General features: G+C 40.8%; 1 protein-coding gene across 7 annotated transcripts in view; it reads left to right on the top strand.

Annotated features, from left to right (window-relative positions):
- Positions 1 to 24,213, top strand: part of EPS8 (epidermal growth factor receptor pathway substrate 8) — a 126,170-nt gene that overhangs the window by 39,121 nt on the left and 62,836 nt on the right. The window contains exon 3 of one of the 7 annotated variants that reach the window (XM_041398674.1): positions 13,931 to 14,046. The exons of the other annotated variants lie outside the window; for them this stretch is intronic. The gene's annotated coding sequence lies outside the window, so the exon portion shown is untranslated. The remainder of the gene's footprint in view (positions 1 to 13,930; positions 14,047 to 24,213) is intronic. 7 annotated transcript variants of the gene reach the window in all.

Raw genomic sequence — 24,213 nt, 5'->3', positions numbered from 1 at the left:
TTGTTTGTTTTTACCCTCCCAGTATCCATGCATAATTTTTATATTAATTTACAAGTAGAGATGAGCAAAATGTATCTCCTGAAGCTGTTTTGCCAGCTGCATTTAAGGCAACATTTCAGCCCAACAAATGGTTGTTTCCTGATTGCAATAATTGTTCTCATAATTTTAAGTGAAATCTTCAGTCTGTAATATTCTCTGTAAATGACACACTGGGTAGGGGAGCCAGCTGATTCATGGCCTGAAATATGTTGATCTTATCCAAGGGTAACTTCTCTTGGTTTCCTCCTCCCAGTTTGCTCCTCACCAAGACTTTTGTGGTGAGGACTGTGTTGGTGCTGGCTTGTGTGTACAGCTCCAGGGAAAAGCATTCCTTGTTACCAGGAGCTTATTCACCCACTAATATAATCTTCATTACATCACCTCACTTTAAGACAGGCAGCTTTTCTTGGAGGAGCAGAGCTTCCTTTGCCACTGTCAAACTTTTATTGAAGTTTCGGGAGGGCCATGTTTTGTTTCTAGGCTCTGCCAGGGTCTCCAGAGCTCCAGCTTTGCTGGAGATCACATCTCCTGTCACCTGCAGCAGACCTGGTGCAGGGGGGAAAGCCCACCCATGTTTCCCTGCAATAAGTTTCTCCATCTCACTTTTTTGCAAGCAGTGCAGCTGCACTGCTGCTGCATTCCTGGTGCAGCACTTTTCAATTAACACTAAATTCAGTGCTGGCAGAAACACAGAGAAGATTAAAAAAAAAAAAAAAGTAATACAGCAAAACAGAACACCCACGCTGGCTTTGTGAGCTTGTATTTTGTGTCTGTTATCCTATGGTAAGAGAAGAACTCTTAGCTTTTCTTTAACACAGAGAAAGCAAGACTGAAGCCTGTTGTTTCTGTGTACCTGGTAAACAGAGATGATTTTTTAAAGTGAAAACTCATTAACGTCTTCCACATGGAGAGGTGAGAATTGCACTGAGAGTGAAGAGATTGATTGATTGATGTTGGCTTGTATTAAGAAAATATGGCTAACAGAAGGAGTCAATACATGCTCTTTTTAAACTTTTTTCCAGTGGAGTGCATTGTTTTTCTTGCATGTGTTTAATGAGGGAACTTAGCAGAGGAATGCTATTGCTTAACAGTATCTTAAAAATACTTAAGAGTGTTAAAATACAGTTATTAAGATATGGCTGTCATTTAAGCACCCGCTTGGGACTCAGGATTATAACCATGCAGCATCTGCAGATGCAGAGTAAGCATTCAGTCCTCCACCATCCAACCTGCAAACCCATGGACAAACCTGTCCCTCACCTCTGGGAGCTTCTCCTTGCTTCTCATCCCTCTCTGGGCAGATTTCTCCAGTTCTCTGCCCACCCTCACAAGTCAGGAAGCTTCTCATCATATTCAGTGGAATATGCCATGTTCCAGTTCAGGCTGCAGCACTGAGAGGGCAGGGAATCAGCAATTAAATTCTGGGTGCCTTCTCTAGACTGTACTGGTCATTAAGGATGAAATTATGTGGTTTGAAATCCAAGTTCTTTTCCTTTGGCTTTTAAAACCTGTTTTGAAATATGAGGAGTTTTGGCACTGTTGTGTGCTGTAAGCAGAAAAGCTGATTATTTTGGGCAAAAGAGGAGGCTGCTGTGCTAATTTCTTGGTAGACTTAATTGCTGATAAACAGGGATTTGATTCATCTTAGACAGTACTGAAATATTCCTATGAATGGCGTGTGCTCCCCAAAGAGCTTCAGGAAACCAGGAGCTTTGGCCTGTTTGGAGGAAGGTGCAGCTGGTTGCAGCTAAGAATTCCTACAATAGAGGTGGAGTGCAGGAAAATAAACTGTATAGCAAAGAAGGAAATGCACATTCCAACTGTGAAAAGGAAAAGTTCAGGATACTGGCAAGGATTTCATACACATGTACAGTTTTATAACACTGAACTGTAAGCATCAATTCAAAGCTTCAAAGAGGAATGATTTATTATTATCATTATTATTGTTATTATTATTATTATTCCCTACTTCAAACAAGCAAGTTATTTTAAAAAGGAAGGTATTACTTTGGTGTCCATGCTGATCCCCTTTCAGCACGAGGAACAGATTTATCTGTCTTAAATTCTCAGCAAAAACCACATCTGCTTTTTGCTGTAGTTGACCATGGAGCATTGGGTGTTAGCAAATCCAAAACAAGAAAGCAAATGAATCAAGCATGAGTCATTATGGTTATGTGTTGCAAAGATGGACTCATTTTCCCTATAATTTTCTCATTCAAATAAAACTGTGGCTTCTCCTTCTTGTGTAAATGAATAATTCTTATAGGTCTTGTAAAACTTTTCTGGATACTTAAGGAAAAAAGTAGAATATTCCTTCTAGAGGTTCATGTTTCTCATGCTTCTTGCTTTTGTTTGGAGGCATGAATTCAGACCAGAACACTTTCTATGTCTTTATAATCATTACTTATCTTAAAAAACAAAAGTAAAGCCCAAAGAAATACAAAACAAAACAACAAAAAACCCCTCAAAAATCATTCTACCATGTGACCATTTAGAAAAGCAGTGTCTCACTTAAATATTCAGAGGTAAGCGTGCTTTTAAAATTCATTATCAATATGAAAAATACAATTAGCCAAGAAGCTGTAAAGAAACTGCTTTCCCCTTCTCTCTTTCCCCAATCATTTCCTGCTTTCTTTACTTCCTGGTGCTCCTTGTGCACCTGTGAGTGGGAATTGCTTTCTCTAACCTCTTTTCATGCCCATTCCTTACAGTCAAACAAACCCTTGCTGTTGAAACAGCAAAACCTTCCAGGTGCTACTTATAATTTACTTTAGAGATTAGGTGTTAGTAAGTGGGAGGGGTTCCTGAAGCCTATTGCTATTCTGACACTCCAGCTGTGGTCTGCTCTGGGCTTTTCCTCAAAACTCCACAGGTGAGCTCAGCTCCCAGGTGTTTTTTTACATTTTGTCTCCTGCCTTGGTACCCAAAACCTGGCTGACCTGGCAAAGCTCTGGGGATGCTGTGTCCTGTCAGATGTTGTGTTATATCCAGAATACACCCAACCTGTCAGCTGCTCTTCTGAATTGCCCCATGCTCAGGTGTCAGGTTCTACATTTGCTGTGGAAATAATAGAGCATGACATTTATGTCCTGTAGATTGTCTGCTGTATTTTTTAAAATTTTTATATGACATTTTTATTTATGACATTTTATCTCCTGTAGATTCCATACCTTTGGACAAGTTTAGTGGTGACTGAATAGGTGTGGTTGAAATGTTATGGGGCTCTTGCAAATGGGACATGGTAGTGATTTCATGTGCTTGGTTTTCATTGTAAACAGTTTCAAAATATATTCAGTGAGGTTTGGATTGGTAAGCATAACACTGCAAGTAGCATTTTTGTCACTAGAAATTCTCACTGTTTCTGCACTACTTTGTAAATTTAGGAATTTTTTTTCTTTCTTTCAAGTTACGTGCTTTAAAAATTACAATAAGTAGACAAGTACACCTTTGAAAAGTCCTTATCTCCTGTGGTATGACAGCACAGTAAAATTGACCTTGGTCCTGGGGGCTTTGAAAAGACTGCAGTCAAAGTGGAGAAGTTTACCTTGCAAAACTGCCTTCTCTGCTTTGAAATATTTGGTGCTTTAGTGCTTTGTTGGTAGTGAATTCGTGATGCCTTCAGTTAAACCACTCTGAGCAGCCCAGCTGATTGTCCTCTTCCCTTTTATTGTGGTATCCACCCCTGTAAAATGCTAATGAAATGGATAGGTGCTCCACGGAAACAAGGTCACCATTGACTTCATAAAGGGAAGAAATGTCGTTCAACGCCCTTGGAAAACTCCACAAGGAACGTCAGACAGGACTTTAGTCACAAAGGAGGTGACATCCCTCTGCTGATACGCAAAGTCATTTGTCATTTAGGGAAGAGGTAAAGTAGCATCTCCAGTGTCAGTAGTGCCTGGCTGTGTCTTAAAGCCTTTTTTTTTTTTTTTTTGAGGTGGAGGTTTGAAAGAATGTGTTACAAACCGTGAAAGAATGTGTTGTTTGCTCTTTGAGGATTTTAATTATTTTAATTGTCGTTTGTTAAAGTAGATAGTGAAGTTAGTGCAGGGTGGGCCTTCTGAATCTGATAGCTCTGGGATGACAAAACTGAGATTATCACAACTGTCCTGGGCTTCATCTGAAGTTATTTTACTGATACTGAATTACAAAGTTTACACACTTCTGTTTCGATTTGTTAAAAAAGTAGAGTCCAGGTTGATTTTGCGTGTGAGAATACAATCTTAATCCCAAGGATTTCCTTTCTAAATGTTAGGATTTTGTGCCAGAAGGTATGAAGGGTGCTGATTCTAACTACCTTCAGCATTTGGTTAAGGCTTAGGGGCAGTGTAGACTTGCAAGCAGATGCTGCAGTAGAACAACTAAATTTTGTATTTAAGTAAAAAAGCTTTGCTTAAATGCAACATAGATTTTTTTTTTTTGGGGGGGCTGGTGGATATATAATTTGTAATCAAACTGAAATTGTTTTCAAATGGTGAAGAATCACTTGTTTTGAGTGTGGTTCTAAAATAAAATGATGTTTCCATGCTAATTTTGCTCTGAATTGCCCTAACCATTGAGAGAAGGTTTGGTGAGGGCAGACAAGCCTGTTCCTAGTTTTAAGGCTTGGGAAGAAGAGTTATTGAGGTGTGAATAAGTAAGAATCCATGGTGAATGTGGTTAAGGAGGAGAATGAGACATGTCTCTCTTTATTTTGTTTGCAGAAGATAATCTGGTTCTTTTGCTGGAACCATCCTTTGGATGTCACTGTCCTGTTCTTCGTGTTTGACCTTCAGAATTATCATCTAATTCTGGAGTGGGCTGACCCACGGTGCCTGTGTTTGACCAGATTGCTAAGAAATAACTGTGAATACTAATGGTGCTAAATATGGAGCACTTGACATCCCAGTGCTTGCAGAAGCAGCTGGAATTGCTTCCCCCTCCCATGCTCAGGCAGCCCCAGGAATGAGCAGTGTGATTCAGCACAAGTGGCTTTTTGCTCAAACTCCTTATACCCAAAACCTGCTTCAAACTACACTTGAAGTGCCTCCTCCCATTTATTTCACAGTCTACTTTTCATGATCTGTGTTGGTTTTTTTTTTCAATATTGATGTGCTATTTCAAAAAATATTGCTGTAGAGTGATTTCTTCAGGAGATCCTGCATCAGCATTTGGACAATATTATTAAAGTTTGAATTCTGAATTAAAAATGATACTGAAGTTTGGGGGTTTGATAGAAGAGGTGAAGTTGATAGCAGTAGGAAATGTTTTAAAATTACAAATTTTTCTTCCCATTTAAGGTTACAATTAGTTATAGTAGGATTTAACCTGAAGTTTTTCCTAAAATTTGCAAGTTGGCCTGAATGTACCCCCAGTTTTTGGAGATAAAACTGTTCTTAGTCCCCTTACCCAGATATAGTTACTTTTGATGTACTTTGCACAGTTCAATATGTTTAATATTGATACTTTAATACTTTATTTTACATCATTTGTGCTAAATAGAGTGTTAATACTTTCTCATCAGCAAAACCGTGAAATGGCAAACAACCCTACTTGATGTGCTTGTGAGGATTTTTAGAATTTTTCCTATGTATTTTTAAAACGCCCTGAATTTGGGCTGTGCATCCTGAGCCACGTTAAAGGATTCCCTGGTGCAGCTTCCCGGGGTCTGAGTGCCTTTTAATATGATTTCAGTGACAGTGGTGCACAGGCTCCAGCAGCCTGGTGAGCAGTGATGGCTACTTCAGATGCAGCACTGATGGCTGTCCTACTTTTGGATTTATTCTATCCCTCAATTGCCTGTCCTGAAAAAGACACTGTCAACTCTTCTACATTTAAAAAACAATTGTATATATTTCTTGAGTGCAAAGGAATAATACTACTTAGAGTTCATCAGACTTTTTACAGCAGTGTTTGTAATTATTTTGCTTCAGAAAGAGAACTTTCATTCATTTTCGTTTGTGTGTTTATTTATTGTGTGCTGCTAAAGCTCTTGCTGAGCTTCCAAAGACAAGTTCTGACCACGAGCTAAGTGGATGCTTTCCAGTAGCTGAATAATAATTGAGGACCTCAACATGTGGGAAAACTGACTCTTTTATTTTTCTTTTGTTTTTTCCCCTCTTCTTTCTGAAAGTTAATTTTTCTTCCTTCTTGTTACCACGCTTTGCACGCTGGGCTTTACAATGATATTTGGCACATCAAATTCATCCAGTCTGAATTCCTTTCAATACATAATTAAAGAGAGCAAAGCAGAAAAGGCTAGATTTAAAAATTTCATCTCTTTGAGTTTTACTTTTCTTTTTCCGTCCCAAGGGATGCAAAGCCATGAAATGAGTCTCTGCCTCTTCCCCAGGAGCCAGCACTCCCAGCTGGGGCCAGGCTGGACTCTTTCCTTCAGCGTTCAGAAACCCTCCTCTGTTGCCCTTCAGTTTTGGAGTTTTACTGATAATTTAAGGACAGTGATGAGAGTAGAAACCACATGAATGAAAGTGCAGCAATACAGCCATGGAAAGAGCACTGAGCAACTCTGACTTGCAGCAGCCTCTGTAGGAGTAGAATTGGGTAGACATTCTATGAGTAAATTTTTAACCTCTTTTTTTATATATATATAACAGTGTAGTGGTTTTCCAGTCACGCCTTCTCTTCTCAGGAAAAGTCAGGTATGCAAATTTAAGTTGTAAAGAAAGAGACATGCAGAAACAAAACTGAAAGCACCCTTTCTCCTCCCATCCCTTTCTCTTTGTGTGGGTTTTTTTCTTCCTTTGCTTGTAAAAAGAAACAGGAGGTCTGTCTTTGCTTCAGAAGGAGAGATCTGTCAGCACTGTACCAAAGTGCAGGGGGCTGTTAATCACTTACACATTTTCAGCTGGAAATAGAAAATCAGCCTGGTTATTCACTTCTGTGATCAGCCAAGGAGATAACTCTGAGAGCTGCAAGGCACTATTTTGTGCCTGTTTTTATCTGAATCAGGAGGGAGGGAAAAGAATTGTAAGTTGGTGATAGTTTACATGCACAGATGTGAATATTTCAGTAACCCATCATGTCACATAAATCCTAGACAACTGTCCAAACATCAGGGTTAGCCTAGAAAAAATATTGCTATTTATTTTACTACCTGAGTTGTTAGAGTCTACTAAAATCTCTGTTTACAGCTGTGCTTAAATGTTGTTTAATTCTGTTTGTAGTAAAAAATGCTTGACAAATCCAAACTATGGCACTGCTTATGAATTAGAACACACAGTTTTAAAACTTTTTAAACAGAAATACAAAACGAGAATGTTGCAGCATATCAGTGGGTGTGATAAATGGAGAAGCTGCTTATCCAGAGCCAAAGCTCCTTGAGAATCTCTTTGCAGTTGTGTGGAGTGAGAGGGAATCACTTCTCCAAAACATCACCCAGATTTACTGAAGGATTGTGTAGAGTAGCATAGAGCAAAGCTTCTGAAGTGTTAAAATACAGAAGTTTGTGATTTCAGAAAGCAAAAATCAGAAGAGGGTTGGAAATAAAGGTGACAGAATGACTTTCAAAGTCCAGAGAGGTGGCACTGAAGGGACAATTACTGCATGTGTAATGCTTTGCTTCATCACCTGGCTGCCCATGGAAAGAGGGGAAAAAAGTGATGATGGAGGGAGCTGCTGAGGGGAGTGCTACAGAAGATGCTGGCCAGGAGCTAGAAGGGAGTGTGGACACAGAAATGCTGATGTCCTTCATGTTTTTAACAAGCTGGATCAGCTGTGTGCGAGGTTTATCCAACAATTTGATTTCCTGATCTGTGTTTTCTGTGTAAGCCCTTTGTAACAAAAGCTTTGACACCAATGCCCTCTGGCAAGCACCTGTCCAGTAAGAATCCTTCTGCTCCTGCACTGGTGGTGTTTGCTTGCAGAGCTGGAGGCAGGTCCCTTTCCAAGGGGATTCTCTGTTATATTTGTGTGCAAATATAACACCAGGAGCTTCACCAGCAGCAAGGCAGCAATGCCCAGGCATTGCTGCTTTTAGGACTGGACCAAAAAAACCCCTCTCTGTGCTGCTGTGTGGATGTGAGAGGCAGATGTGAGAGGTTTCTGATGTATTTCTCCATTAGAAATCCATCAGAATCTCCATTGTGTGATCCAAATGAAGGCCCTGCACAAACACAAGAGCTAATTGTACAGCAGGTTGGCTGAGCAGGTGAAAGAAATGCCAGCACATATCAGGTTCCTCTCCTCAAGCCCAAACAAGGAAACAGTTCATAAATTTGAGGGAGCGTTTGCTGATAAACTCTGAAAGTTTGCCCATTCTTCCCCCTGGGTCACAAGGACTGGCACAAAATTCTAAATCTTGTTGAGTCAGAATCTCCATTGTGTGATCCAAATGAAGGCCCTGCACAAACACAAGAGCTAATTGTACAGCAGGTTGGCTGAGCAGGTGAAAGAAATGCCAGCACATATCAGGTTCCTCTCCTCAAGCCCAAACAAGGAAACAGTTCATAAATTTGAGGGAGCGTTTGCTGATAAACTCTGAAAGTTTGCCCATTCTTCCCCCGGGTCACAAGAACTGGCACAAAATTCTAAATCTTGGTGATTCCTTGTGAAACAAGAGCACAGTGTGCTGCTCTTGGACTATCAGGGACACAGAGGGACATTTTCCTGAGACCAGCCTGGTGCTTGCCTGCTGACTGAGAGCACGTGCTTGCAAAGCCTTGTGTGAGAGGAAGTAAAGCATGGAGAGAAATAGCCTGTCTCCTGTGGTGAAAGATGTGCTGCCCTTCCTGACTGAGGAGGTGTAAAAGAAGCCAGATGTGAAGTGTTTCAGAGGGGTAGGATGTGGCACCCAGGCTAACAAAGCTGCAGTTGGTGTGAGGTCTCAGAGGAGCAGGGATAACCCCAAGCCTGCCTTGGGAGGGGTAGCTAGAAATGGTTTTCTCACCTTAGAAATCATAGAATAAAGATACATTTTGCTTGCTTGGCAGCTTCTCACCAAAAAGCACGTTTATTTTTAAACCAAGCATCGCCATACGAAATGCATGGAAGTAAGTTGCTATAACTGCTTCTGGTGTGCAAATGTTTGGAACATATTTAAGCAAATATTCCAAAAAAAAAAAAGTGAGAATTTCTCCCGTGCATCCCAGACCTGTGATGAGATCAAGGTGCTTTGCTTTGCTCTCAGTGCCTTCCCTGGGGCACAGCACACCTCTGAGCAGCCCAAACAGCTCAGGGTGTTATTGGGGTAAAGAATAACTTAACACCAGCGATAAATAAGTGCAGGGAGGTCCCTCCCTCTGCTCCCCAGAGCTACCTTGGCTTGCAGGTGAGCCCTGGCAGGGCTCAGTCCTGGCCCAGAGGCAGCTCCTGGGAGCCTCAGGCCCTGGCAACTCTGCTGATGTTCACCTGATAAGGACTCAGCCTTTTATGCTGGGTTAACTTGAGCAGTATTTAATTCTTGCAGAAGCTTGGCATAACTAAAAGGCTTGGCAGCCTGGGTTATAAACCGCCAGGAATTTGAGAGAAGTTGATTTAGTTTATTTTATTGCGTGCCAAAAATGCTATTTAAGGTGTCTGACCTCAAGATGCAATAAAAAAGAAAGTTTCTCTGATCTTCTTTGGCACCATTTTCAGAGTCTTTCAATGTAAAGAAAATATTTTGTTGATGTCTGCCATCCTCTTAAATCTGAAATATGCAAGGAACGAAAAGCTCTGATTATCAGTAACAACATGAAACTTTTAGTGGATTTGTTTCTGTTCCCTGACTTAAGTTCTTGACTTGTTCTTTGGTGTCATGAAATGAAATGTCTCTGACATATCAACATCATGTACAGAGTTACTGGCACAAATGAAGTGGATTTAGTAAAGCTTTTTTAGAATAGACATTGCCTACTAATTCAGTCTCTGCTCATTAAGACCAGCAGCTTATTAAAGCTTTTACTACTTCATTGAGGCAGAACTTTTTAGCTAGAAGAGAAAAATACTGCTTGGCTTTTAATGAGAATTTTCAGGCTTGATATAATGAATTTTGTAGCACCTTACATGATGCTTACTGAGATGCTAAGCATCTGCAAGCACTTCCAGATGGAAATATGATGTATGCTGCACTTGATTTATGAAAATTAGTTAGTTTTCAGGAGCTTCAAGTCAGATAATGGTAAAAAAATTATAGTGATGTATTTTTCTAGGAGTCATGGGCAGCTCTGAGAGCAGGTTTTTTCCTATCTGTTTCTTCTTTCAGAAGCATCCTTTTCTCTATGACTTTGAAGTTCTAAAGAGCAGACTCTCTTATTGTTTATTTTAAGTATTTTGAAAATATACTCCAAAATATTTTAGACCCTCACTTTCAAGCATATCTTTCCTAATGGTTTCTAAAAGGTTTGCAAGTTTGAATGTTGAGAATTTCCTTTTTTACTATGACTTGACAAACAACTCCTGTAAATTAAAATTTAGTGATATTATGGTAGCATGATAAATTCAAATAGGTTTTTCTGGCCATGTTCTTGCTTGTAAAAGCTGATGTTCACATACAAATTTTGTTTATTTCATGTACTATACCCACAGCCTACACACGTGACCTTGAACGCTGGCAGTGAAAATTGCTCGATTAATCTCTTACACCAACTCGCCGATTTTTCTTTTGTTTGATTTCACTCTACAAAGAGAAACTGCAGCTCATGGATCTGGAAAGTGCTCTTTCAAAGGCAGCTTTACGAGGCAGGGATTTCTGCTTGGCTCTTCATGAAGCATTTCCCAGTCTCTTGGACCCATCTTCCTTCCTGAGCGTTCTCGCATCATAAAGTTTGTGCAGAGCGAAACGTGCTCTGATGCTGTCTCTGTACCCTATTACCTGCTCCTGAGTGAGGCAGCAAGAAGTGTCCAGATATGTAATTGAAAATTAATGAGGAACTTAGCTTTTTATGGAAGACACTGGCATTCAGTTTGCTGCACAACAATAGCACTGATATCCTGTCTCAAACAAGCATGAAAGCAGTAGAGCTTTGTTTATCTCACTAGTCAGCAGCAATCACTCCTGACTGCACACCAGCAGCAGATCTGCTGAGTGCAAAGGTACCCTTTTTATGTTGCTATTTATCAGACCAAAACTACTGACTTTATTCTCAAAGCATTTGCTTTATTTATTTTGGAGATTGGTGCTCTTCCAGGAGAAAAGTAGAAACCTATTTGAGGAGAATCAGCATCCGGGAAAAGTGCTTCAAGCCTGCTTTTAGAAGTTACTTCCTTTATTTCCTCCATTATTTCAATGTTTACCAGACAGCTTCAAAGAAACTTTCTGTTTAAGTCACCTTTATGCCACCCTAGAGCTGCTGATAAAGTACCTGTGCTAAAATACCCATCAGCCTGCTGAGAAATGAAGCAAGCTGGAGCACAGCACAAGACCAGCACAGGGTTTTCAGACACTTCATTTATTCCTAGCTTTGCTACTTTTTGTGCATGTTAATTTTCTTGGCTTTATTTTTATTATTTAGCCAGTGGCCAGAGGTGCAAGAAGGCTGTTATGGTACTGTTGGCAATCACATGAGAAGATGCAACTCAGCTGTAAATAGGCAGTGAGCTGTGATGGAAAGAGGAAATAGAGGGAATTAATTACACTAGAGTAATAATATCTCTGGATGCTGTAAGAGGTCTGGGATTTGAGGCTGATTGTTGGAAAGAATAACTGCTACCAGTTTCTACATATATATTTTAACATGAGGATAGCTGTGGGGGCAGAGAGAGGGAGAAACAGGTTCGAGAGTAATGAGAGGAGCTGGGGTGGATGTGGGTTGATGCAGAGGTTTTCCTGGGAGGCTGCTAGAGCCACTCTGAGTACTGGGATTGCAGTATCTGGGGCTAATATTCCTTTATTTAATGCCTATTCTGTGGCTTCTCATTTTGATACACCCCAAGTCTAGACGGCTCAAGTGGCATAGAGTAAACTTTAGCTTAAAATTTATTTGAGATTGTTTCTCTTAGTGGTAAAGCAGTCAATGTAAAGGTAAGGATGCTTGTCTGTCAAAAAAGAAAAGAATGCTGAGGCCTGACTGTGCAGCAGTTTGTAAGTCACCTGTCCAAGGTATGGAGAAGCTGTCTGAACTCACTTCCATACTATTGACAATTTTTCCTTCTTGGAGGACAGGAGACAAAAAGAGGCTGGGAAAGAACACAAATAGAAATAAAGCAAATCCTAAGAGTGATCTGCAAAAGCTTGAAGTGGTTTATGTCAGTGTTCAATATATGGGACAAAGTGAGGAAGTTTGTGAATTTAGAAGCAATCTCCTCATCCCATTCCTTCCCCTTTCCTTTCATGGGATAGTTGGTTGGTTGGTTGGTTTGTTTTCTGTTTCACTAATTTGATGTTTTTGAGGTTTTTCATGCTGTTGCTTCCTTGACTTTGCAGGAAGGGATTGTTGGGGGGCCAGGGAGTCTCAAATAGCTGCTCTTGGAACTATTGCAACTTCTTTTAAGTTGCAAGATTTAAATGTTTTTAATTAAGTTGACTTTGTCTTCAAAACGTGAATTTGGTACTTAAAATCAAACTGTGTTTTTAAAGACTCTTTTCTCATCTACTCTGACCTCCTCCCACCACCAAGGTCACTCAGCTGTACTGCAGAGAGGAAGCGTGGAAGGGAAAATGTTTTCAGTTTGCCAGGAACCACTACAACCTCAAGGGATTTTGAGCAGCAGGTCATTTTAAGAACTGTGATTTGTTAAAGTACCTGGAATTTGTTCAGAACATTCTTGTTGGTGCTGTTGCTGGTAGAGAAACAGTTATTCAATTTCCCAGTATGGTCAAAGTGTGAACAGCAAAATTCGTTCCTCTCATTTGGACACACCTTGTAACACAGACCGCTTTCAGCACTATCCAGAGTGACCATTTTCAAGCTTGTTAACTTAAAAAAGGCTTGTTTCTGCACATGGGAACCATGACAAACTGTGCTGTAGGATGGTCAAACCATTAAATAATCTACAGCCTGTTGCACTTGGCACAGCTCCTTATTGTAGCCTGGATGTGTGTGTCAAATCCAAAGAGCCAAAATCAGCTGAGGTGCCACAGCTCCTATTTAAATCTGTATGTATGTATATATGAATTATGCTAATGCCAAGCAATTATGTAAATTCCTAGCTTGGCAGATTGTCCATGCTGGATAGGAAATGTTGATTCCCTGCTCCAGAGGATGGAGCTTGTTGTAACTCAATCTCATCCTCTCCCTGCAGCTCCACAGAGAGGCCTCGGTGAAGGGGAATGTATAAACAGCTGCAGCAAGGCTGCTCCCAGTGCAGATGTGTCTTCCTGCAGTGAGATCTCTGGGTCACCAGGTGTCCTGGTTTCAGCTTGGATAGAGCTCATTCTCCTCCTGGTAGCCAGTACAGAGCTGTGTTGTGGAGTTGGGTTGGGAATAATGTTGATAACGCGCTGATGTTTTGGCTGTTGCTAAGTAGTGCCAGCCCTGAGTCAAGGACTTTCAGTGTCTCATGCTCTGCCAGCCAGGAGAGTCACCAGAAACTGGGAGGGAGCGTGGCCAAGGCAGCTGACCCGAGCTGGCCAAAGGGATATTCCATCCCATGGGACGTCATGGCCAGTATATAAACTGGGGGGAGCTGGCTGGGAGGTGCCCAGGGCTGCTCGGGGACAGGCTGAGCAGCTGTCAGCAGTGGGTGAGCAATTGCATCATTGTGCAACACTTGTCTTTCTTCAGCTTTATTTCTTTGTCTCTTTTCATTACAAATGTTTCATTATTATCATAATCATCATCATCATCATAATTATTATTATTATTTCTTACTACTACTATTTTACTTTGTTTCAGTTATTAAGCTACTATTCAGTTATTAAGTTACTATTATACTTTGTTTCATTTATTAAGCTGTTCTTATCTCCATCCATCTCTTATCTCCATCTTATCTCCAAAATGTTTTACCTTTTTTCTGGTTGTCCTCCCCATCCCAGCAGGAGCAGAGAGGGAGGGAGAGAGGAAGCAGCTCTGTGGTACCTGGTTGTCATCTGGGACTAAACCACAACACCAGGGACCATGCAAGCCACACTAAATGGAGCCTCTCCATGAGGTAGCCAGTTCAGCTGCTCTTTTTTTCTCCAGAGAAATGCTCTGCTTCCTTCCACCCATCCAGCTGTCCTCCTGGCTCCTCTGGGTTCTTTCTGTCCTTGACATGCTGTCCCTCCTTAGCCTGGTTGTCTCAACACCACGTTTCTTAAAATGCTGCTGAGCTGCTTTTCAGTCACAGGTTGGCAGTTCTGCTCCTTCCAAGAGCTTTACTTGTGTTCTTGATCCTGTTCAGATGTAACAGGACATGAGCATGGGACCGAAATGGGAGAATTGATTGCACTTGTGGCCAGGAGCTGTTTGTGCCGCATTTCTGGTGGCTTGAGAAGTCATTGTGGTTATTTTGCATGATTATAGATTCTATCTCGGTCTAGCTTCCAAGTTGTTTTGATCAGATGACCTCCAGAGTTCACTCCCAACCGAAATTGTTCTGCAATTTATACTGCTACTTAAACATGGTAAAGATAAGGAGCAGATGGTGCAGTAAAAGAGCTGGTGAGCAGAGCTCAGAATTCGGAAACAAAAGGTGATTCATGGGCTAAAAAATAGAGAGGAGTCCAGTGTGTATCTCTCTTTTGCAACTCCACATATTTGCATAGGCTGGTATTCAAATATTGGCTGGTCTTGACAATCCACTATCTAATTGATAGATCAAAGAAATAAAGGTCTGGCATATATTTTTTTTATGAATGTTGTTTAAAACTCTTATTTTTAACTCTTCTTAAAAGAGAGCTAGCCATGAAATGTTTACTGCTAAGGCTACACAAGCGGCTGAGAGATCAGCTTATAAAAGAAGGATTAACTTGTAGATTTTTCCAGCTCTGATAGGTTATTAACACACTTTGATTCATTTATACCCTTTTGAAACCACTCAGTAACAGCAGGGTGGTCCCAGCTGTTCACCAAAATAAAACTTCCTACAACAATAGGTTTTATTGGTGATGCATTTGTATATATTAATTTTGCAGATGACTTGTTACATTACTGAATCACTGAACTTTCATTCCTCATATAACTAAGCATTTGTGTTGCTACTGCAAGCATTCACACAAGTATAAACACCATTGCTCAGCTATAATGACATGTGCTCTCCCAAAGTGTTTATTCTACAGTGATTTGTGCTCCAATGTGCTTTAACTCCTAGTGCATTGTGTTGGGGGGATTTTTTCCCTTCAAGTAGAAGAAGAATCATATGCTTCTGGAACAATAATTGGTCTTAAATGGCACCAATACCTGCTTGAAAATCAGATCAGTCAGGAATTAGTGCTTGTTTTAGATTCTGTCATTTCAATCTTAGTTACCTGAAACTGCCAGTATTTTCAGAAGGCAGGGACTGAAAATTTTGGTCTTTTGCCTTGTATGATTAATAACTGTTATTCCAAGTGACAGCCTCCAAAATCACCTGGAGTAGTTTTTTCCAGGATTCTCTTTGCAAGTTATTCCAGGACCATTAGCCTTGGGAGTTTGTGAGAGTGCTGGCCCCAAGCTGTGCCTCCTGTGTGTGCTGAGAGTTACCTTCAGGGCCATGATGGTTGCTGCAATAAAGATGCAAGTGAGGAGGTTCCTGGGATGACATCTACTCCAAGCTCTGGAGTATAACCATAATTTTCAAATGTTTTCATGAATATTTTCATTTTTCTAATCAGAATTCCATAGTTCCTGTGGCACAGAGGTCCTTCTGCACTGCTGGGTGCCCATACCACCTGTGGCCAAGACCCCTCCCAGTCCTGGGGATTGTTTTGTTGGTCCAAAAGCTGCTGCCAGCCCACATTGCTGTGCCTGTTCCCAGCTGTTTTGCTTCTGAGCCCCTTGTATTTGCTTGGCTCATGGGGTGTGTGCTCTTCCTGTTCTTCCCTGCTTCTTGAGCAGATATATTTACCCTCTGTCATGTTTTTGACTCGTAAAGTCTGTCCTGAAGGGTTATTTAAGGGTGGATGTCTTCTCTTACCTTATAGCTCTTACTGAGTGCTGGTGATTGCACTACAGAAATAGAAACCAGTGATTTATGTTCATTCCTGGTAATAAATGACCTTGGGACCTGGTCTCTCAGGACCTAAACTGTAAATAATTAAGCTTTACCTCTATGGAACCCTCACTCAACCCAGGCTGGTTTTAGCTGTACTTTTATAACAGTTACCTTTTAGTTCCTTTCCCAGGCACTGTGGTCCTGCAGCATGGTTAAAAAACCCCCAAAAATTGAAAGCTATGGACACCTTGTTTTTTATATGCATGAGATAATAAATGCTGTGCAGTCAAAAATCTTTAGGTTTTTTGAGCAGCTGATGTAACTGCAGAGCAGCCATGTGTTAATTCCAACTTGGGCTAGCAATTCCAAGCAGGAGCAGGCTCTCAAGCTCATTAATTCTGTTTGGTTTTTTTTTCCCCCCCCAAGTTTATCAAGCTATAATCTTTGGGCATCTGACTTTTGTTCTTGACCAACCTGATACTGGCGATTTGATTTTTTTTACTTCATATCCAAATAAAAGGGAGTGTGAAGAAACCAGGGGATGATGTAATTTTTCAGTATTAGCTGGTGGAAAATATTAAACATATACTTTCTAATTTTCTCTTTTTTGAATTTGGGCAATTCAAAAAGTGTCAGTTGTCTGTCATAGTCTAGGATTTTTAGCCAGGAAAGGCTAATTCATATTCTGAGTAGACTGTTCTTTGAACAGCAACACTCAAATAAAAATGTAAGATTTAGTCCTGCGAGCATATTGTGGTGAAATAAATTATTGAATGAGGCATTTGGAAGTGAGTGTTAAAGATTACAGAAACATCCAGCTGAGTGCACACCCAAATATTATTTTTTCCTCTGAGAATCATCTAGGTGCGTGGGAGAATCTTGATTTTCAGGGCATAGGATTTTCCAAAATCAGTATTTAAAAGGGACTAATGGAAGCTGGGCAATTGGCTGCTCTGTGGTTCCTTCAACCCCTCCCCCTGGAAATCTCTGCAACAAAGGAAAAAAAAAGGAAAGCTGTAGCTTGTGTTTGGAGAGAGATTGGCCTGCCTCTCATGATGTTCTTTTAGAGGTTTCTTTCCCTTCTAATCCATGCTGTGAGTTTATCTCATGGTTGACTTGTACTAATTATCCGTGCTCAGTAACTTTTTCAGTGTCCAGGAAGTCCCACACATTGTTGTGACTATATAGCTTCCATCCTCCTTCCAAATAATTCTTAGAAGTCATTTCCATCATCTGACAGGGTTCTGTCTCCTGCAAATCCTATGGACTTTCTTTTCTACTTTTGTAATTTGATTTTAAATGTAGACCTGTTGATCCAAATACTTCTTGTATTAGCAATCACTATTCAAGTGTCTGTTTCCTTTGTGCAACAAGATGGGGATTGAAATTCATCAGGGATCAAAAAAAAAAAAAAAGGAGGAATGAAAAATAAAATGGAAGCAAGGTTTTATTCCTATCCTTATTCCTGTGTTTGTGAGAGAGCAACACAGCTGACGTGAAGTCCGTGGGATGTGGACAGTAGGCAAAATATGTTGTGGAGATACAGTTCCCTCTGGATAATTCAAAAACACACAAAATAATCATTATGCTGCACACAATTTCCTTTGTTACTCTTGTGGCTTGAAACATATCCCAGATTCCTCAGGTTTTGTGCAATCTTTTTTTCTTCTTCCATAAATCTGGAGCTGTGGATGCTTCCTCCCTCCTCTGCTGTACTTTACTCCTGGGGAGGAGGGGATGTCCAAATGCCATTTCTGAGTAACAAACCCTCTTGTGTTCAGGCCAGCAGCGTGAGTCAGGAGTGAGAGAGTTCTTCCACTCCTTGCCTCTGCTCAGACAGGTTTGGAGATCTCTGGAAAAGCATTTGTGGTCAGTTTGGCATTAGTTTTTATACTGCTTGTGGTGAGTCTTCTGCATCTTGTGTATTATCTTCTTGGATAATATCCCCCTGGAGTGCACTAAAAACTTGATAAGGAGAGGAACACTAGATAAGAGCAACCTGATATTAGGGAAATGCAAATTACATGACATCACAGTTTACATATTTCCATTTCAGGAGCAATCCAAGAGGGTAACTTCTCCATCATTAGAGAAGTTTCACTGATTTATGTACTCAGGACAATTTGCAGTGGTTAAAGTCTTGTTTGGCAACCATTGCAAGCAAGTGCTGCAGCAGTTAAGACTTCACTACGGGGAACGAGGGTGCTGTACAACAGGTGCCCCAAATTTTGCAGGAGAACCATTGCTGCCACTGGTTTCATGTTACCTGAGCACTTCGTCCTTCTTGTCACCTGCCAGAGGTGTCCTGTCACCGTGCTGGGGCTGCAATGCCTCTTCTGCTCACCATTGAAAGGAAGAGGAATGTTTAGCATCTCTGGAGCTTCCAGACTGCACCAAGACTTTGCCAGAGAGGAAGGCCACGCTGCTGCTGCTGGTGAAGCCTGGGAAAGCAGCAGCTGATGTGAAACCTGTGCTTCTGATGTGAAACCATCCAGTGTCAGGGAGGAGAAAGCCCTGAGCACACTGAGAAGAAGCCATCTACTAAATAACGCTAAAATTTGGCTGGAGTGAGCTACACAGGAGCCCCTGGTGCTCTCCAATAGATCTGGACAGCAGGAAAAGTATTAGGACACCAGGTGGGATTTCCCTGCTTGTAGAGTAATGGATCCCCTTACAAAAATCTATGTTTTTCTAATGTGTTTCAAGCAGAAGCAGTCAAATAATCTGGAAACTTTTAGAAAAAGAGCTGTACCTGCCCTTTACTGGGGAAAGAGTCAATGAGGAAGACGTGGGCAGCAGGGCCTGACCTTTCAGAAACAATGAGGGTGTTTGGGACTATTGACCACAAATGTCCTTTTTGGAACCTGAAGCTGTGTGAGTTTTCTCCCCATCTTGTGATAATAAGCTGTCAGTCTATTCCAGACAAGCACAGGTCTTGGCAAGCCTCAAAGCCATCAGCTGAAAGCTGTCTTTGGTGTAGCTGGGTGTGAGAATCCAGGTGTGAGGGCCCCTCACAAAGTTCCAGAGGAACTCCTGGGTGACAGGGTCGTTGTGCAAGTGTGACAGGAGGGGAAGTACAGTGTTGTTGTGCCCTCAGCACTGCGTTTCTACTGGCAGAAGAAATCCTCTGTCTCACCTGTTTTTTTTGTTTTGTTTTGTTTGGTTGTTAAGATTTTCAAGAAGCACTGCTCCAGCAGTAAAACTGGAAAGCTTGTGTTTGGGAGGATGGTTTTGTAGCTGAATCCACAATTTCCTCACTCTCTAATTTCTAAATTTAGGTAAATCTTGACCCACCAGTGTGATTAGAGCTGTGATCTTACTTCATATTTCATTCAGAGAAAACAGATGGGAATATCTCCCATTCACATCACCTGAGAGCCTGGCACTGGCTGAGATGTTCCTGTGCTTTAAAGAACTGAGTCACAAAGCTGAATAATGCCAAAGGAAGCAAATTTTTTTGGACATGTAGCTTGCCCATGTCACCTTCAGTGCTCTGGGCTGCAGCTGTGCTGTTTCCCCTTCAACAAAGGGCATGAAGGTGGCTTGGCCAGCCTGACTAGGTATTAATTGTGCAGATGCCTTTGGGGAGAAGTCCTGGCCTCGTGCAGGGGCAGGGAGGATTTGGTGACTGCTCTGTTCCCCCCGTGCCATGGCACACCCCTGATTGTGGCTTGTCTCCCTCCAGCCCTCCTGTGTGGTTGAGGAGCAAACAGCCACAGCATCCCTGGAGCAGGTGACATGGCATTGTTCCTGGAGGAGGTGGCTCAGTGTGACCCAGAGCCAGGCCCACACGTGTGGGTGGTCTGGGGACTGTTTAAGCTCTTTGTGGATGGAGAAAAGTGGGACATCTGACAACCTTCCAGCTATCCCACTAAAATACCTTATCTTAGTGCTGGACCTTATTTGGGCCATAACCTCAGCTGCTGCAGGTTGCAGCTTGCTGCTCTTCCCTGGATTTCACACTGGCACCTACAAAGAGGTTGGGATTTCCATGTCAGTGGTTTTGTCTCAGGATCTCCTCTGGTCTGGTCTGGTTGGGAAGATCCCGAGGTTTGTCTCTGTTAAAAGTCTTTTCCCCAACCCAGCAGCCGAAGAAGGAATCGAGAAGTCTTCGGTTCACGTTCTCAAGGCTGTTTATTATCTGTTTATCTCAAACATTTTCTGTCTGGCCTGCCAAGGTCTGTTCTGCAGGTTGGTCTGAGGCACACTCTCCACCTCTTGGGCTGGTGCTGTCTTTTGTACTAAAAACTACAAGTACTATGTTTACAGTTATTTTCCAATACTTATCACCTATGTTAGACAGTGACTTTCTACTCTAAATCAATCTGTGAACGCCAACTTCATCCTGAACATGGATGCCAGGGAAAAGAAAGAAGGAGAACAGGGCACGCCCAAATCCCTGCATCTTGGAACCCCTGACCCCCATGTACAGAATCCCAAATCCCCTTGAACAGTACTCCAAAATTTTTCCCTTCACCCTGTGATTGCTACTACTATGCTACTTAAACTTTTGTGACCTGTAATTCTTCATATAAAGTTGGTAATTTGTTCCATGGGTTGAGATCGAATTTCCAGGTGTCTTTGGCTTCCTGTCACGGTCTCTGAGCCTCTGCCAGGGCTTTGAGACATCCAGGGCATCCACAGAGATGTCCTGGGTTCCGACAGTTTTGCATCCATGGAAAGGCAGAAAGAGGTCACAGCCAATTAGAGCAGTAATTGCTTCTGCCATTTCACCTAAACCTGTCTGTGAATGAGTTTTTAGAAAGCTTAATGCAATAGTGCAATAGCCAGGAAATGTAAATTACCACCACCATCAGAAAAAAAAAAAATAATCCTACCTCTAATTCTTTTGGTGTCTCTGTTGGGAAAGGCAATATTTATAATTATCAGTGTTAATTTTCTAAGTGATCATCCAACCCAGTCTGATCAGAGATGAAGGACAGTCATAGATTGGATGGAAAGCTGAGTCCCCATTTTAAAGACTTTGGACAATGTCAGGCACTATTTTTGAGTCTACACTTGAATTATTTTTTTCTTGAATAGCTTTATTTTTTTTCCAGACAGTCTGCTGTAAATGTGCATGAAAAAAAGGAAAAGGAGGAGAAAAGCATAAGGCTGCATTAAACAATATGAGGAAAGAGTAGAGGTTATGCAAAGTTCAAGAAGCAAAGGGATATGGTTTAGAAAAACACTGAGATAATGAAAGATAATATATAGATGAAGTAACTGCAATATTGTTCCTCCTGAAACTTGCCTCGTGGACTCCTGAGGGAAAATAGAAGTTGACATCTGCTTACTTTGGATTGCCTAGCTGGAAAAACATATGAGAAGATACACAGGAGACAACATCCTTGTGGGCCCATTGCAGTGCTGATGTGAGTGATAAGTTCTAGAAGAGAGGGGAGGTAGCAGCAAGCCAAATATTCTTGATCAAACAAGACAGAGGAATAGGATATTTTTGTAAGCCTGGTTTAACACTGATTTCATGCTTGTTGTTACCTTTTTCCTTTTTGTTAAATTAAGAATCTAGTGCTTTTTTTGGGTGTGTTGAGGATAGAAGCAGTGTCAGGTGAGTTGAAACTGCAACATGGATATAGTTTATTTATTGAGAAGAACCTTAGATTTAGATGATTTATTGAGAAGAACTTTTTTCAGAATGAAGCTATTGAGACCTTGGGTTTCCCCAGGCCTGGCTGATAGCCTCCCTTATTAGAGGCCCAAGGAAGAGGTTGGGAAGTACTACTTTTTGGGAATTACCTTGGCACAGTTACTCCTGCCTTAAGGTTGTGAGATGACTTCCTTCCTTTTCAGCCCCATTTCTGTGATTGTTTTGGAAACTGTTTCAAAAAACACTGAGCTTTGGGGAAGCACCTATGAACAGGCAATTGCTTTGTTCTGAATAACTTCCCAATAATTTGGTCCAAGCTCTTTTTTTACCCAGAGTCTGTCACAAACTGCCTTACTTCAACAACGAGTTTCTTTTTCAGATTCCTTCATAAAAGCATAAAAATCCAAGTATTTATGTCAGTATGCTCCTTAAATTCTTTATGTGTTTCATGTCTAAATGTGAATATACTTTAGCCTCTTTTGTAATTTTTGAACAGCATGGAGTTCAGAACAATGCATGCTTAACATTTGAAACATTGTATGAAGATATCTGAAAGCTCTTTTTCATACAAGGCCTTCTTTAAAAGCCTTGGTTTATTCTTTATTCTTATTTTTTTTTCTTTCAGTTGCTTCTCACAGTAACATAAAGGCAAATGTGATGGAAACAAGTACTAAGTTCTGGGAATGGCAAATAGAAGAAGGACAAGTAGTGAAAAAAAGTTCTGCTTTTCATAGGATTTGAGAAGTCTTTGGGAGCTTGCTAGAAGTGCTGGCTCTGGTCCAATGTGCTTTTATTGGCATACATGAACAAATTACCCAGGGCACAGCTATTTTTCTTACTGTAGTAAAAACAGGGACGCTGAATAGAGGCTTTGTGTAGGACAAATATTTTTCCTTTGAAACTGGCTGCGAGTTTAAAGTTTATCTAGTGTGCCTTCTGGAAAAGGGAAAAATGCACTTCTTAATCTCACAGGACAGAAAATGTCTTCTAGTTTAGGCAACTCAGAGCTCTACAAGCAATATTTACTCATTGGTGAGGAGCTGGTATAACTTTTTAAGCAGCATCATTTCTTAGTTGCCTAGAATGTGGGATGAAGCTCTGTTTATATTGTTTGCAGCTGTGTCCCTCAAAATTTTTGAATGGATCCCTTCCCTCTAGCACCTCACAGAGCTCTGATGTTTTCTAACCACATGGGTGTAGGCAGGAGGATAAGGGTGTTATGGAAAATGTTTTTTAAGATAACATTCATTGGTCTAAGGACTGTCTCCATGGGTAATTCTTCTAATTCCAGTTGGAGCTGCAGCTCACTGTGCTCCTGTGTCATTGCTCTTCAAAACCTGGCAGCATCCTGGAGCAGCAAGGTCTCAGGTTAATTGCAATGTTTATTATTATTAATTTAAAATGTATATAATTAATAAGTTTTATTATTGATATAATAATAAAGGTTAATTATTTAACCTGAGGCCCACAGGAGGGTAACCTGAAGGAGGATTTTAGATGAGTTCTTCTTAAGTAATGTGCAAGATCACAAGAATCACATCTAGAACAATCTTTGTAGAGGTTGGAAGAGAATGGAACAGTCAAATTTCCCCAGCTTCACCTGTAATTCCTCCAGCCAGGAAAGGATCAAAAGGCATTACCTCATATGGCTTTTAGCTCCTTCCCTTTCTCCTTCCCACCCACACTTATTTCACACACATTTATTTCTAATAAAAGCACCAGTTGAAGAATAATAATTCTGAAAGATTTTTGAAAATTGTCTTCCTTCAAAATCTGTGGGAGCTTTCCAAAAAGTATATCTCCACTGAGGTTTCCTGGGGCCAAGGCATCTTGGGCTTCTGTCCCACACTCTCTGACATTAGTTTTAAGAAAATTTGACATTAAAAATGCCTCAGCAAATGTTTTCAGTTGAGTGAATGAGCAAATTGCAATAAAATACCTTTTGTAGCATTTCAGAATCCATTTCTAGTGAGAGTTTGTTAAATTTTGCTTGGTAAGCATCAATGACAAATTCCTGGGGAAAAAATTTTTGTGAAATTCAAACTCATTTGAGGTAATTGCAGCAAAAAACCCATTTTGTGGTGATTATAATTTATCTTTTATAACGCTTTCTGATTTTGTCATCCTTAATCACTGGATGTTTGCTGGAAACCAAATATGTGATTGTAAATGCATTAAAATTTTAAAAAGTATATATACTTTTACTTCTGGAAGACAAGCCTGTAAACTTGCCAAGCCTGGGCATTGACAGCAGAGACTGCTTTTGAAAATGTGAATCTGTGAATTGAGTTGGAAAATAATCGTATTTATGCATTTGATTCAGGTAATTTAAAACAAAACATAACCTCAAAAATATGACATTTGCTGAATACAAGTACCTGGAATGGAAATACACCTAGAGGAAAGGCTTGGCCCAGATGAATGGATGAGAAAATTTCATCTGTACAGAAAATTTAATCTGAAACATAAACGATTGCAACTAGAAAATCAGAGGCATGGAACACCAAAAGTTTAAATCCTATTTCCTTCCCACAAATCGTGGGATCTGCTATTGTTCAGCCTATTTTCATCCAGGAAACCATTGCTGAGTTACATAA

Source organism: Onychostruthus taczanowskii, unplaced genomic scaffold, assembly GCF_017590055.1.
Source record: "Onychostruthus taczanowskii isolate IOZ18803 unplaced genomic scaffold, ASM1759005v1 scaffold15, whole genome shotgun sequence".
Lineage (NCBI taxonomy): Eukaryota > Metazoa > Chordata > Aves > Passeriformes > Passeridae > Onychostruthus > Onychostruthus taczanowskii.
The sequence above is the reverse complement of the archived record's forward strand: the minus strand, read 5'-3'. Positions and strand labels throughout refer to the sequence as shown.